General features: G+C 45.7%; 1 protein-coding gene across 1 annotated transcript in view; it reads left to right on the forward strand.

Annotated features, from left to right (window-relative positions):
- LOC111981054 (LIM and SH3 domain protein 1) overlaps positions 1-10,922 on the forward strand; it is a 45,424-nt gene that overhangs the window by 24,329 nt on the left and 10,173 nt on the right. The gene's annotated exons all lie outside the window — the stretch shown is intronic.

Consider the following 10,922-nt stretch of genomic DNA (forward strand, 5'->3'; position numbering starts at 1 on the left):
ATCCTTGCTTCTGAAAAACATCCCGACAACATGATGCTGCCACCACCATGCTTCACTGTAGGGATGGTGCCAGGTTTCCTCCAGTTGGCATTCAGGCTGGAGTTCAAGCTTGGTTTCATCAGACCAGAGAATCTTGAATTCTCATGGTCTGTGAGTCCTTGAGGTGCCTTTTGTAAAACTCCAAGCGACTTGTCATGTGCCTTTTACTGAGAGGATGCACCTGAGCTCAATTTCGAGTCGCATAGCAAAGGGTCTGAATACTTATGTAAATAAGTTATTTCTGTTTTTGTTTTTTTATAAATGTGCAAAGATTTCTACAAACCTGTTTTTGCTTTGTCATTATTGAGTATTGTGTGTAGATTGAGGAATGTTTTATTTAATCCATTTTAGAATAAGGCTGTAACGTAACAAAATGTGGAAAAAGTAAAGGAGTCTGAATACTTTCCAAATGCACTGTATGCCCAGAAATTCAAATTGGCTGTTTACTCGCAAAACATATGTACATTTTCTGTCTTCCACTTAAACACGAGAGGAACCAGAAAGATCAAATGTTGAAAAGAGAGAGGGTGTGTGTGTGTAGCCTATATTTAGTCATTTAGCACGAATGGGACCCACACGTCACACACATTGTGAATCATGGCCCATTCATCTCCTGCCTATCCTCACAAGATGTGGGGGGAGGGGGGGAGAGGACAGGTCAGCACTCTGTAGAGCTGTGTCAGTCAAACAGCAGTCAGGTGACCTGTGTGGTCAAGGAGCATTTAGAGCCGCAGACCCCGACCAACATGTCAGCATGGGTTCCAATCTGGCCCAGAGTGCACCTCTACCTAGTTTCCTGTCTACCAATAAAACCATAAAATACGTAGGGAGTGGGACTGCCCCAATCCTTAGAACAACGCTGGCTGGCAGGCTGGCTGGCTGTAAGAGATGAGTGTAGTCGTAGAAATACAATCTATATATTATAAGAGACTGGTCAGAGTGCTGCTTGGTAATGGATTACTGCAGCATGCTCTTCCAGGGGTGGGCAGGCGGGCGGATATTAGTTATTGGTGCAGTCTAGCACCAGAGAGAAGTGATTGTCAATGTTGACATGTTACTGGGACTGTTATGTTTCATAATGAACCTGAGTATGTACTTCTGTATGTGTTGGTAGTTAATTAGTGTGTTTGTTTACTGTAGTGTGTGTATGAATCCACAAGTGTTGCCTCAGTGGTACAGTAGGCCAGCTGTGTGTGAGGGAGAGCTGCTGTGTTCATTGTCATTAGAGTGATATCCATCTGATTCTACATGGGTTGGCCACTTCCTCTCATATTGAGGGTCACACTGAGAAGGGAGGGGTAAGCACGCACAACGGCCTATGCRTCAGGGTTTCCGTTAACTGGTAATAGCCGGCTTTTAGCTGTAAATTATTGTTTTATAAATAGAAAAGCYGATAAATAAAATTGGCGCCGGCCAATTTTCCAGGAGAAGAAAAAATATAATTGCGAAATAATGCTCTTTTTTTTTTTTTTTTTACTATTTGGTGAAAATACCAGTCAATGTAAATACATTTGAATGGTTATTAGTCGATAGGTTAATTTGTATAACTTAGACAAATTTAAATTGCAGCATACATGTCAGACAGCATGAGAGCTGCTTCTGAAGCATCTCAAASAGCAAATGCATATGGTGCTTTAAAAACAACTGAGAACTTCAGGTCGGTAAGTCGGACTTCTAGAAAGAGGCCCGAGTTCCAGACTTTGGAATTCTGAGTTGGATGACTGTTCAAAACTAGTTTCCCCAGTGGGAAGCAGTTCAAATTAAGTTTTCACCCCCGAAGCCGCCACAAAGTTCCAGTGTGACGTCAATGGCACCTGAAGTCGATATTTTCCCCAGATTTCCTTCGAGTTGTTTTGGAACAGTGTGGAGAGCGCAATAGGCACGAAGTGTCATGCTTCATCAGTGTATCACAGACACACAAGTCACTCCCAACTTTGCATTGAGCTAGTGAGCAGGTCGGGGATGTCGGCCCTGGGAAGAGACTATAAGGCTGTGTCGAGAAACCCTGGCAATGGGGAAGACCGAAGGTACGCAGGCCTGAAGGCAATGCTGTCGGCTTTAGTAGTAGGCGGCCCGAGAGGGCCGGGTGGGGGCGACCGGGTGGCGGCCGGGTGGAGGGGGGGAGGCGGAGAGAGGGGTGGAGGGCAGTATGCATTTTGAAACATATACTTAATTGTTTGAAACCTGAACGTTTTACTACATAAACTCAGCAAAAAAAAGAGCGTCCTCTCACTGTCAACTGCGTTCGTTATTTTCAACAAACTTAACATGTGTAAATATTTGAATGAGAATAACAAGTTTCAACAACTGAGACATAAACTGAACAAGTTCCACAGACATGTGACTAACAGAAATKGAATGATGTGTCCCTGAACAAAGGGGGGGTCAAAATCAAAAGTAACAGTCARTATCTGGTGTGGCCACCAGCTGCATTAAGTACTGCAATGCATCTCCTCATGGACTGCACCAGATTTGCCAGCTCTTGCTGTGAGATGTTACCACACTCATCCACCAAGGCACCTGCAAGTTCCCGGACATTTCTGGGGGGAATGGCCCTAGCCCTCACCCTCTGATCTAACAGGTCCCAGAGGTGCTCAATGGGATTGAGATCCTGGCTCTTCGGTGGCCATGGCAGAAGACGGGCATTCCTGTCTTGCAGGAAATCATGCACAGAACGAACAGTATGGCTATTGTCATTGTCATGCTGGAGGGTAATGTCAGGATGAGCCTGCAGAAAGGGTACCACATGAGGGAGGAGGATGTCTTCCCTGTAACGCACAGCGTGGAGATTGCCCGCAATGACAACAAGCTCAGTCCGATGATGCTGTGACACATCGCCCCAGACCATGACTGATCCTCTAAATCGATCCTGCTCCGGAGTACAGGCCTCGGTGTAATGCTCATTCCTTTGACGATAAACGCGAATCCGACCATCACCCCTGGTGAGAGAACCGTGACTCGTCAGTGAAGAGCACTTTTTGCCAGTCCTGTCTGGTCAAGCGACGGTGGGTTTGTGCCCATAGGCGACGTTGTTGCCGATGATGTATGGTGAGGACCTCCTTACAACAGGCCTACAAGACCTCAATCCAGCCTCTCTCAGCCTATTGCGGACAGTCTGTGCACTGATGGAGGGATTGTGCGTTCCTGGTGTAACTCAGGCAGTTGTTGCCATCCTGTACCTGTCCCGCAGGTGTGATGTTCGGATGTACCGATCCTGTGCAGGTGTTACACGTGGGCTGCCACTGCGGGGACGATCAGCTGTCCGTCCTGTCTCCCTGTGACACTGTCTTAGGCGTTTCACAGTACGGACATTGCAATTTATTGCCCTGGCCACAGCTGCAGTCATTATTTTATTAAAAAAAGCAATGAGTCTGATTGAAACAGAATCAGACATATTAGCTTAAAAGTTGATCTTCTTCATTCGTAACATTCTAAAATTGCTGCACCAACTGCGCACAAGGCCAGTAAGGACACGCGCAAATGTATCGTTTCCAAATGCAATATATTAGCGGGGAGGGGAAAGGAAATACGCACCGCAACATGTAGTAGTTTGATGTAAAGATTGTGGATAAACATCCGTTTAGATCATTAAGAAAGAGGGGAGAATCTAACTATTCAACAACTTACCAGGGTGCTAATACGGAACTACAATTGTGCCTCATTGGAATACTGGCCAATTAAAGAAAGCTTTAATTTTAAATAGTTGCTAACGATTTTGCAGGACTTTGAAACAACGGGCTTAGGAACATGCCTCATAAATATAACTTCAGCAAAAAAAAAAGAAACGTCCCTTTTCAGGACCTCGGTCTTTCAAACAGGAAATTCGGTGTAAAAATCAAATACTTCCAACAAATCTCATTTTGTACCGGGTTTCCCATGCTTGTTCAATGAAATAAACAATTAAAATGACATGCACCTGTATGTCGGGAACAGTCATGTATGACGCACCCTAACAGCTTAAGACTGTATCAGCAATTAAGGTCACAGTTTATGAAAACCTTAGGGGACACTAGAGGCTCTTCTCTACTGACTCTGAAACAAAATACCAAAAGAAAGGCATGGCCGCGGGGCCCTGCTCATCTGCGTGAACGTGCCTTAGGGCATGCTATGGCAGGAGCAAGGACTGCAGCCTGTGGCCAGGGCATAAATCTTGCAATGTCCGTACTTGTGAAACGGCCTAGACAGCTGTCCACAGGGAGACAGGGACGGACAGCTGATCCGTCCCCGCGAGCAGCGCCGTGTTAACACCTGCACAGGATCGGTACAATCCGTAACATCACACCTGCGGGACAATCGGCTACGGATGGGCATAACAAATCTGCCTGAGTTACACCCAGGAACGCACATCCCTCCATCAGGTGCATCAGACTGTCCGCAATAGGCTGAGAGAGGCTGGATGGTCTGTGTAGGTCCTTTTTTGTAAGTAGCCTCACCATTACATCATCGGCAACAACGGTCGCCTCATGGGCACAAAACCCACCGTCCATTGACCAGGGACAGAGGAGCTGGCAAAAAGTGCCTCTTCACTGACGAGTCACTGTTCTCTCCCATGGGGTGATTGGTCGGATTTCGCGTCATATCGTCAAAGGAATATTGAGCATACACCGAGCCTGTCTCCGGAAAAGGCAGGATTCGAAATTTAGAGGGATCAGTCATGGCGGGGCGATGTGTCACAGCATCATCGGGACTGGAGCTGTGTCATTGCGGGCAATCTCCACGCTGCGTACAGGGAAGGACATCCTCCTCCTCATGTGGCTACCCCTTTCTGCGGCTTCATCCTGGACAACCCGTCCAGCATGACAATGACAATAGCCACTACTGTTCCAGGCTGATTTCCTGCAGACAGAATGCCCGTCTTCTTGCCTATGCCACCGAAAGAGCCAGATCTCAATCCCATGTTGAAGCACCTCTGGACCTGTTAAGATCAGGGGTGAGTGGCTAGGCCATTTTCCCCAGAAATGTCCGGGAACTCTGCAGGTGCCTTTGGGTGGATCGAGTGTTGCGCGGCTAACATCTCACAGCAAAGAGCTCGGCAAATTCTGCGTTGCAGTCCCATGAGGAGATGCATGCAGTACCTTATGCAACTCGGGTGGCCACACCAGATACTGACTTTACTTTTTGATTTTGCCCCCCCCTTTGTTCAGGGACACATCATTCCATTCTGTTAGTCACATGTTCTGTGGGAACTGTCTTCAGTTTACTGTCTCAGTTGGTGGAAACTTGTTTTATTCTCATTCAAAATATTTTACACATGTTTAAAGTTTTGTTGAAATAACGAACGCAGTTGACAGTGAGAGACGCTCTTTTTTTTGCTGAGTTTTATGTATAAAACGTTCAGCGTTTCAAACAATTATAGTATATGTTCAAAAATGCATACTGCCCTCCACCCCTCTCTCCGCCTCCCCCCCTCCACCCGGCCGCCACCCGGTCGCCCCCACCCGGCCCTCTCGGGCCGCCTACTACTAAAGCCGACAGCATTGCCTTCAGGCCTGCGTACCTTCGGTCTTCCCCATTGCCAGGGTTTCTCGACACAGCCTTATAGTCTCTTCCCAGGGCCGACATCCCCGACCTGCTCACTAGCTCAATGCAAAGTTGGGAGTGACTTGTGTGTCTGTGATACACTGATGAAGCATGACACTTCGTGCCTATTGCGCTCTCCACACTGTTCCAAAACAACTCGAAGGAAATCTGGGGAAAATATCGACTTCAGGTGCCATTGACGTCACACTGGAACTTTGTGGCGGCTTCGGGGGTGAAAACTTAATTTGAACTGCTTCCCACTGCGCGAAAACTATTTTGGAACAGTCATCCAACTCAGAATTCCAAAGTCTGCAAAGCAACTCGGGCCTCTTTCTAGGAAAGTCCGAACTTACCGAACCTGAAGTTCTCAGTCTTGTTTTTAAGCACCATGAGTGCATTTAGCTGTGTCTTGAGAATGCTTCAGAAGCAAGACTCTCATGCGTCTGACATGTATGCTGCAATTTAAATTTGTCTAAGTTATACAAATTTAACCTAGACTCTAAATAACCACTTCAAATTGTATTCTACCATTGACTGGTATTTTCACCAAACAATAGTAAAAAAAAAAAGAGCATTGGATTTCCAAATTATATTTTTTCTTCTCCTGAAAAATGGTTTTCGGCGCCAATTTTATTTATCGGCTTTTCTAATTTTATTAAAACAATAATTTACCAGCTAAAAGCCGGCTATTTACCAGTAACGGAAACCCTGACGCATTAGCCGTTGTGCGTGCTTTACCTGCCCTTCCCAGTGTGACCCTCAATATGAGAGGAATGGCCAATCCCATCTGTTAGAATCAGTATGATATCTACTCTATATGACAATGAACAGCAGCAAGCTCTCCCTCACCACACAGCTGGTCCCTACTGTACCACTGAGGCAACACTTGTTTGGATCATCACACACTACAGTAAACAAAACACACTCAATTAACTACCAACACATACAGAAGTACATTACTCAGGTTCATTATGAAACATAACAGATCCCGTTAAACATGTCAACATTGACAATCACTTCTCTCTGTGCTAGACTGCACACCAATAACTAATATCGGCCCGCTGCCCACCAAACCTGGAAGTGAGGCATTTTTGCTGCGTGAGTTAATCCTGATTACCAAGGCAGCACTCTGACCAGTCTTATATAAATATAGATTGTAATTTCTACGACTACACTCATCTTCTAATTACAGCCAGCCAGGCCTGCCAGGCCAGCGTTGTTCTAAGGATTGGGCGTCCCACTCCCTACGTATTTTATGGTTTTATTGTAAGACAGGAAACTAGGTAAGTAGGTGCAAACTCTGGCGCCAGATTGGAACCATGCTGACATGTTGGTCGGTCCCTGTCTGCTGGCCCTCTAAATGCTCCTTGACCACACAGGTCACCTCTGACTGCTGTTTCGACAAGTCGACACAGCTCTACGAGTTGCTGACCTGTTCCTCTTCCCCCCCTCCCCACCACATCTTGTGAGGATAGGCTAGGAGATTGAATGGGCCATGATTCACAATCTAGTGGTGTGACGGTTCGAATAGCCCGTCCCATTCGTGCTAAATGACTTAAATATAGGCTACACACACACACCCTTCTTCTCTTTTCAACATTGATTCTTTCTGGTTCCGTCTCGTGTTTTTAAGTGGGAAGACAAAAATGTACATATGCCATGCGAGATCATGATGTCGGCTGTGACTACCTTTTTGGAGAAAAGCAAGATATCCGCCTGTTTACTTCTGCCATGTGCTCATTTGCGTCATTCAGCAAAGGTCCAAGATAGAAATAAAGCATTTAAATCTTTGAATTTCTGAATTTCCCAGTTATCAATCAACAATGTCATATGTATTTGAATTAGTTATAAAAATATTTTGCCCATCCTAGTTAGTAAATTACACGGGTAATTAGATTTAGTTGAGTATAATCTAACACTGCCAGGACATTCGTGCTCAGAGTACTGATGTGTAGTACTGTGTCTGTTCCAGCTGAGCCTCAAGGACACGGGTCAGTCTGTACCAGCGCGCATCACCGTATCCTGGGCACTGCGGATAGGTCCGCTCAACACTCAGAGCCAGAGAGCCGCCGGGGTCCCCATCCAGAACAGCCAACAGTCTCCTCACCCCCTAGTTCTGAACGAGGAGAGGATAGCTGATGAGGACGGAACGGAAACAGTGCTCTCCTACTATCCTTCCCAGCGCCACTGCCAATCCAACAGTCACGCAGTGGCGGAATAACCCCATAGAATACCTTCTTTTAGTGCTAACTTGTTACCCTAATGATCTAATCAACCCCAACGATGTGAAATCTGAAGACCATAATCTAGTCTCCCAAGCCATGCTTGTGAACATTCTACACACAGGGACACTGGGAAAGTCAATCGTAATTATGGAATCAATTGGTGTTGTCAGCGCGCGCTCCGGGAGATGCGTTCCAAACAAACTTGAACGCCTGTCCAGGGAGCTCATAACCGGGGCCAGTCCCGTCTTAGTTTCCCTTACATACTTCACTATCATTGCATTATTATTTAGCTTCTATCATGCATTCATAATTAATGTTTGCTTAAAGTCATGTGACGACCAAATACTGGGTCATGCATTTGACTGCTCCAATACATCACGAGGCTTCTTCTCTCTAAGCTATGAGACCTTGAAAACTGAAATCCCTTTCTCTAAACAATGTTCAAATCAATATCCAAATGTTGATTTGTCACAGCGCCAAATACAACAGACCTTACAGTGGAAACTGCTTACTTACAAGCCCTTAAACCAACAATGCATCTTTTTTAAGATAAGAATAAGATGTTAATATTTACTAAATAAACTGAAGTAAAAAAAGACAAGAAAATAGAAAAAAAATAACAAAATAATTAAAGAGCAACAATAAAATAACTGTAACGAGGCATATTACAGGGGCTGTAACTTACGGACTTACGTAGGAGCAGGCTCTTGACTATAAGGGTTGCGGGGACTGGCAAACGAATGGAGTTATCCGCACGACCTCCAATACAACATGACCTATCCAGAAGTGGTCATTTCCCACTGGGTACAGAACGTCATTTCAGACGTCTAGTTTTGATTGTTAGCAGAATCATGTCGTATATGTAGGGTAGGGAATTGAGCTGGTGGACTATAGCACCATTAGAATAATGTTAAAGATTTAAGTATAAAAACAGTGTCCCAGTTATGAGTCGAGCAGGAATTCATGTACCAAAAACTTTTCGACGCGTGAGATGTCCTGATAGGTTTGGGAGGTTTAGGTTATAAGGGTAGGTCTCAGATGCAATGATTAGTCGGGTAAAAAGTATACATTCCTGTACATCTGAGTGGTACTTTTTCTAAGACTCATTCCAATTTGAACATAGTGAGCTGTTCTCATGGAGTTCATACAGTTGGGCTTACGTGGTGCAACCCATTTAGACCAGCTGATTAACGAAACCCACTTTTGGATCCGAAAAGACTTGGCGCATTTCCTTTTGCTGACCAGCTTTGGCCGTTGCGGGTGAGAAACACAGAGAATGCAAAAGTGGTCATCAAAAATGTACTAAAAGACACAAATGTTGTGATGAGTTTCAAGGCCAAAGTATTTAGTCCCACAGTTTGCAAGCTATTTTGTAGGTAGATCTGCCGCTTCTTATTATCTATGAATGCCTCGACACCCAGGCTCCTGGGTATAGACAGGGTTCGCTGCGATCTGCAGGATGACTTTGGCCCCAGGATCGGAGCTGATACTTGGCCACATGCACTAACCATATTATCCTTGCCTCTGTAGTCCTTGCTGTCAGAGAGAGATGTGATCGAGAGTTGTGGGCCACATACCAGGTCTTACCATGGTAGAAACGTGCAGACCGCATAAGTCAGGATGGGTCTGATTGAGTTTGATTTAAGAAAACATAGTACAACTTTTGCCAAGGTTCCAGGGGATTCTTGACAACCCCCTATTGGCGCGAAAATTCTTTTCTATAGGCTCTTTGAGACGTACCTTGGTTGCGATTGATGGGCAATAACGCGCCCTGCTGCCTTCCTCGTTGTTTCAGTCTGCCCTCCCAATTTTGGCTATTCTTTTCGTGACCCACTGGCGATAATTACTTTGTCCTTTGATGTTGTGTTTTTTGGTACCAGGATTGAAGATAGTTTGTTTTGGGGGTGTATTGTGAAGGTTAAAACGATGCTAAGTTAAGTGGATACCTTTGCATAATGCTCTCTAACCCACGAGGCTCTCGTTCTACCAATTCTCCACCATGTTCAGAACCAATGCCTCATTGTAACCTCATGAATTAAGTGTGTAGACCTATAGGAATAAGTAATTACATTCAACGCATAATCCCTACCTAATTAACCTGCCCGCGACACTGCCAGAATCCGACGGGAGGTGTACAAAGTCATCTCCTTGTTGTTGTCTTGATTCACGTTGAAGACGAACCACTCCCTGAGGTGAAACAGTGTAGGTTGTGTAGAAATCCGTTGCCACCACACTACCAGGTTCTCTGACCTCCCTTAATAGGGCTGGTGTCGTTGGCCAAAGGCTATATAGATCCGAGGTTGTATAAGTGGGGAGGTTTTCAATAGGGGTGGCTTGGCTATGCAGTCGATTTGGAGAGAGGCCTGTTAAAAACACCCTTTGAGTCCACTGGGAGATGATATGAGGAGGGTACTGCTGAGCAGGTGGGGAGGCACTCCCACGCGCACCCTGAGAGGTGGCTCCCGTCATGAGAATCAGCTTGCAGAATTGTGTCGATTTTACCTACTGCTTTACCATGACAAGTACTGGCGGCCTGAGTTAGCAAACGGGAGCAGGAAGGCCCTTTGCCCCCGGTCAGAGTCCATTTTTCCGCACTGCCCGTTTGGAGTGTGAGTCGTGCCTCAGAACGGGGAGACAAGGGGTCAAAGATGTTTAGTCCCAAGGGTCCTTCTAGTCTGTTAGTTGATGGCAGTCCTCTTTGAGTGCAGTAGAGCATTCCACAGCTTGAAATGGTGCTCAGACAGATATGGAGTCTAGCTCGTACCTCTCGCGCCGGCACGCGAAATACAGCAAAACATCTCCCATTCCCATTCTCCTTTCCTCCCCCAGACCGTGCCGAACTGACCCATGCTCCGCTTCTCCCTCTTATTCGCCCTCTTCAATCATTTTCCCTTAGCCTTTCGTAGAGTGCTGCTGCAGTAGCTGCTGTTTTGGGCCTTTTCATTCTGTTACAGGTCAAGGGAACTTGGAGCAAGAGTCATACCAAACAGGCTTTTTGGTGGCGGACAGCCGGGGAGGAGAATGGTAGCGAAAATGTTGATAGGTCAACAAAATTAAAATTCATTAGAGACAGAAAAAAGGCACAGCAACCAAAAATTCTCTTGAGATTTGAACTTTCAATCTGAAGACTGTAACTTC

Source organism: Salvelinus sp. IW2-2015, linkage group LG20 (assembly GCF_002910315.2).
Source record: "Salvelinus sp. IW2-2015 linkage group LG20, ASM291031v2, whole genome shotgun sequence".
NCBI lineage: Eukaryota > Metazoa > Chordata > Actinopteri > Salmoniformes > Salmonidae > Salvelinus > Salvelinus sp. IW2-2015.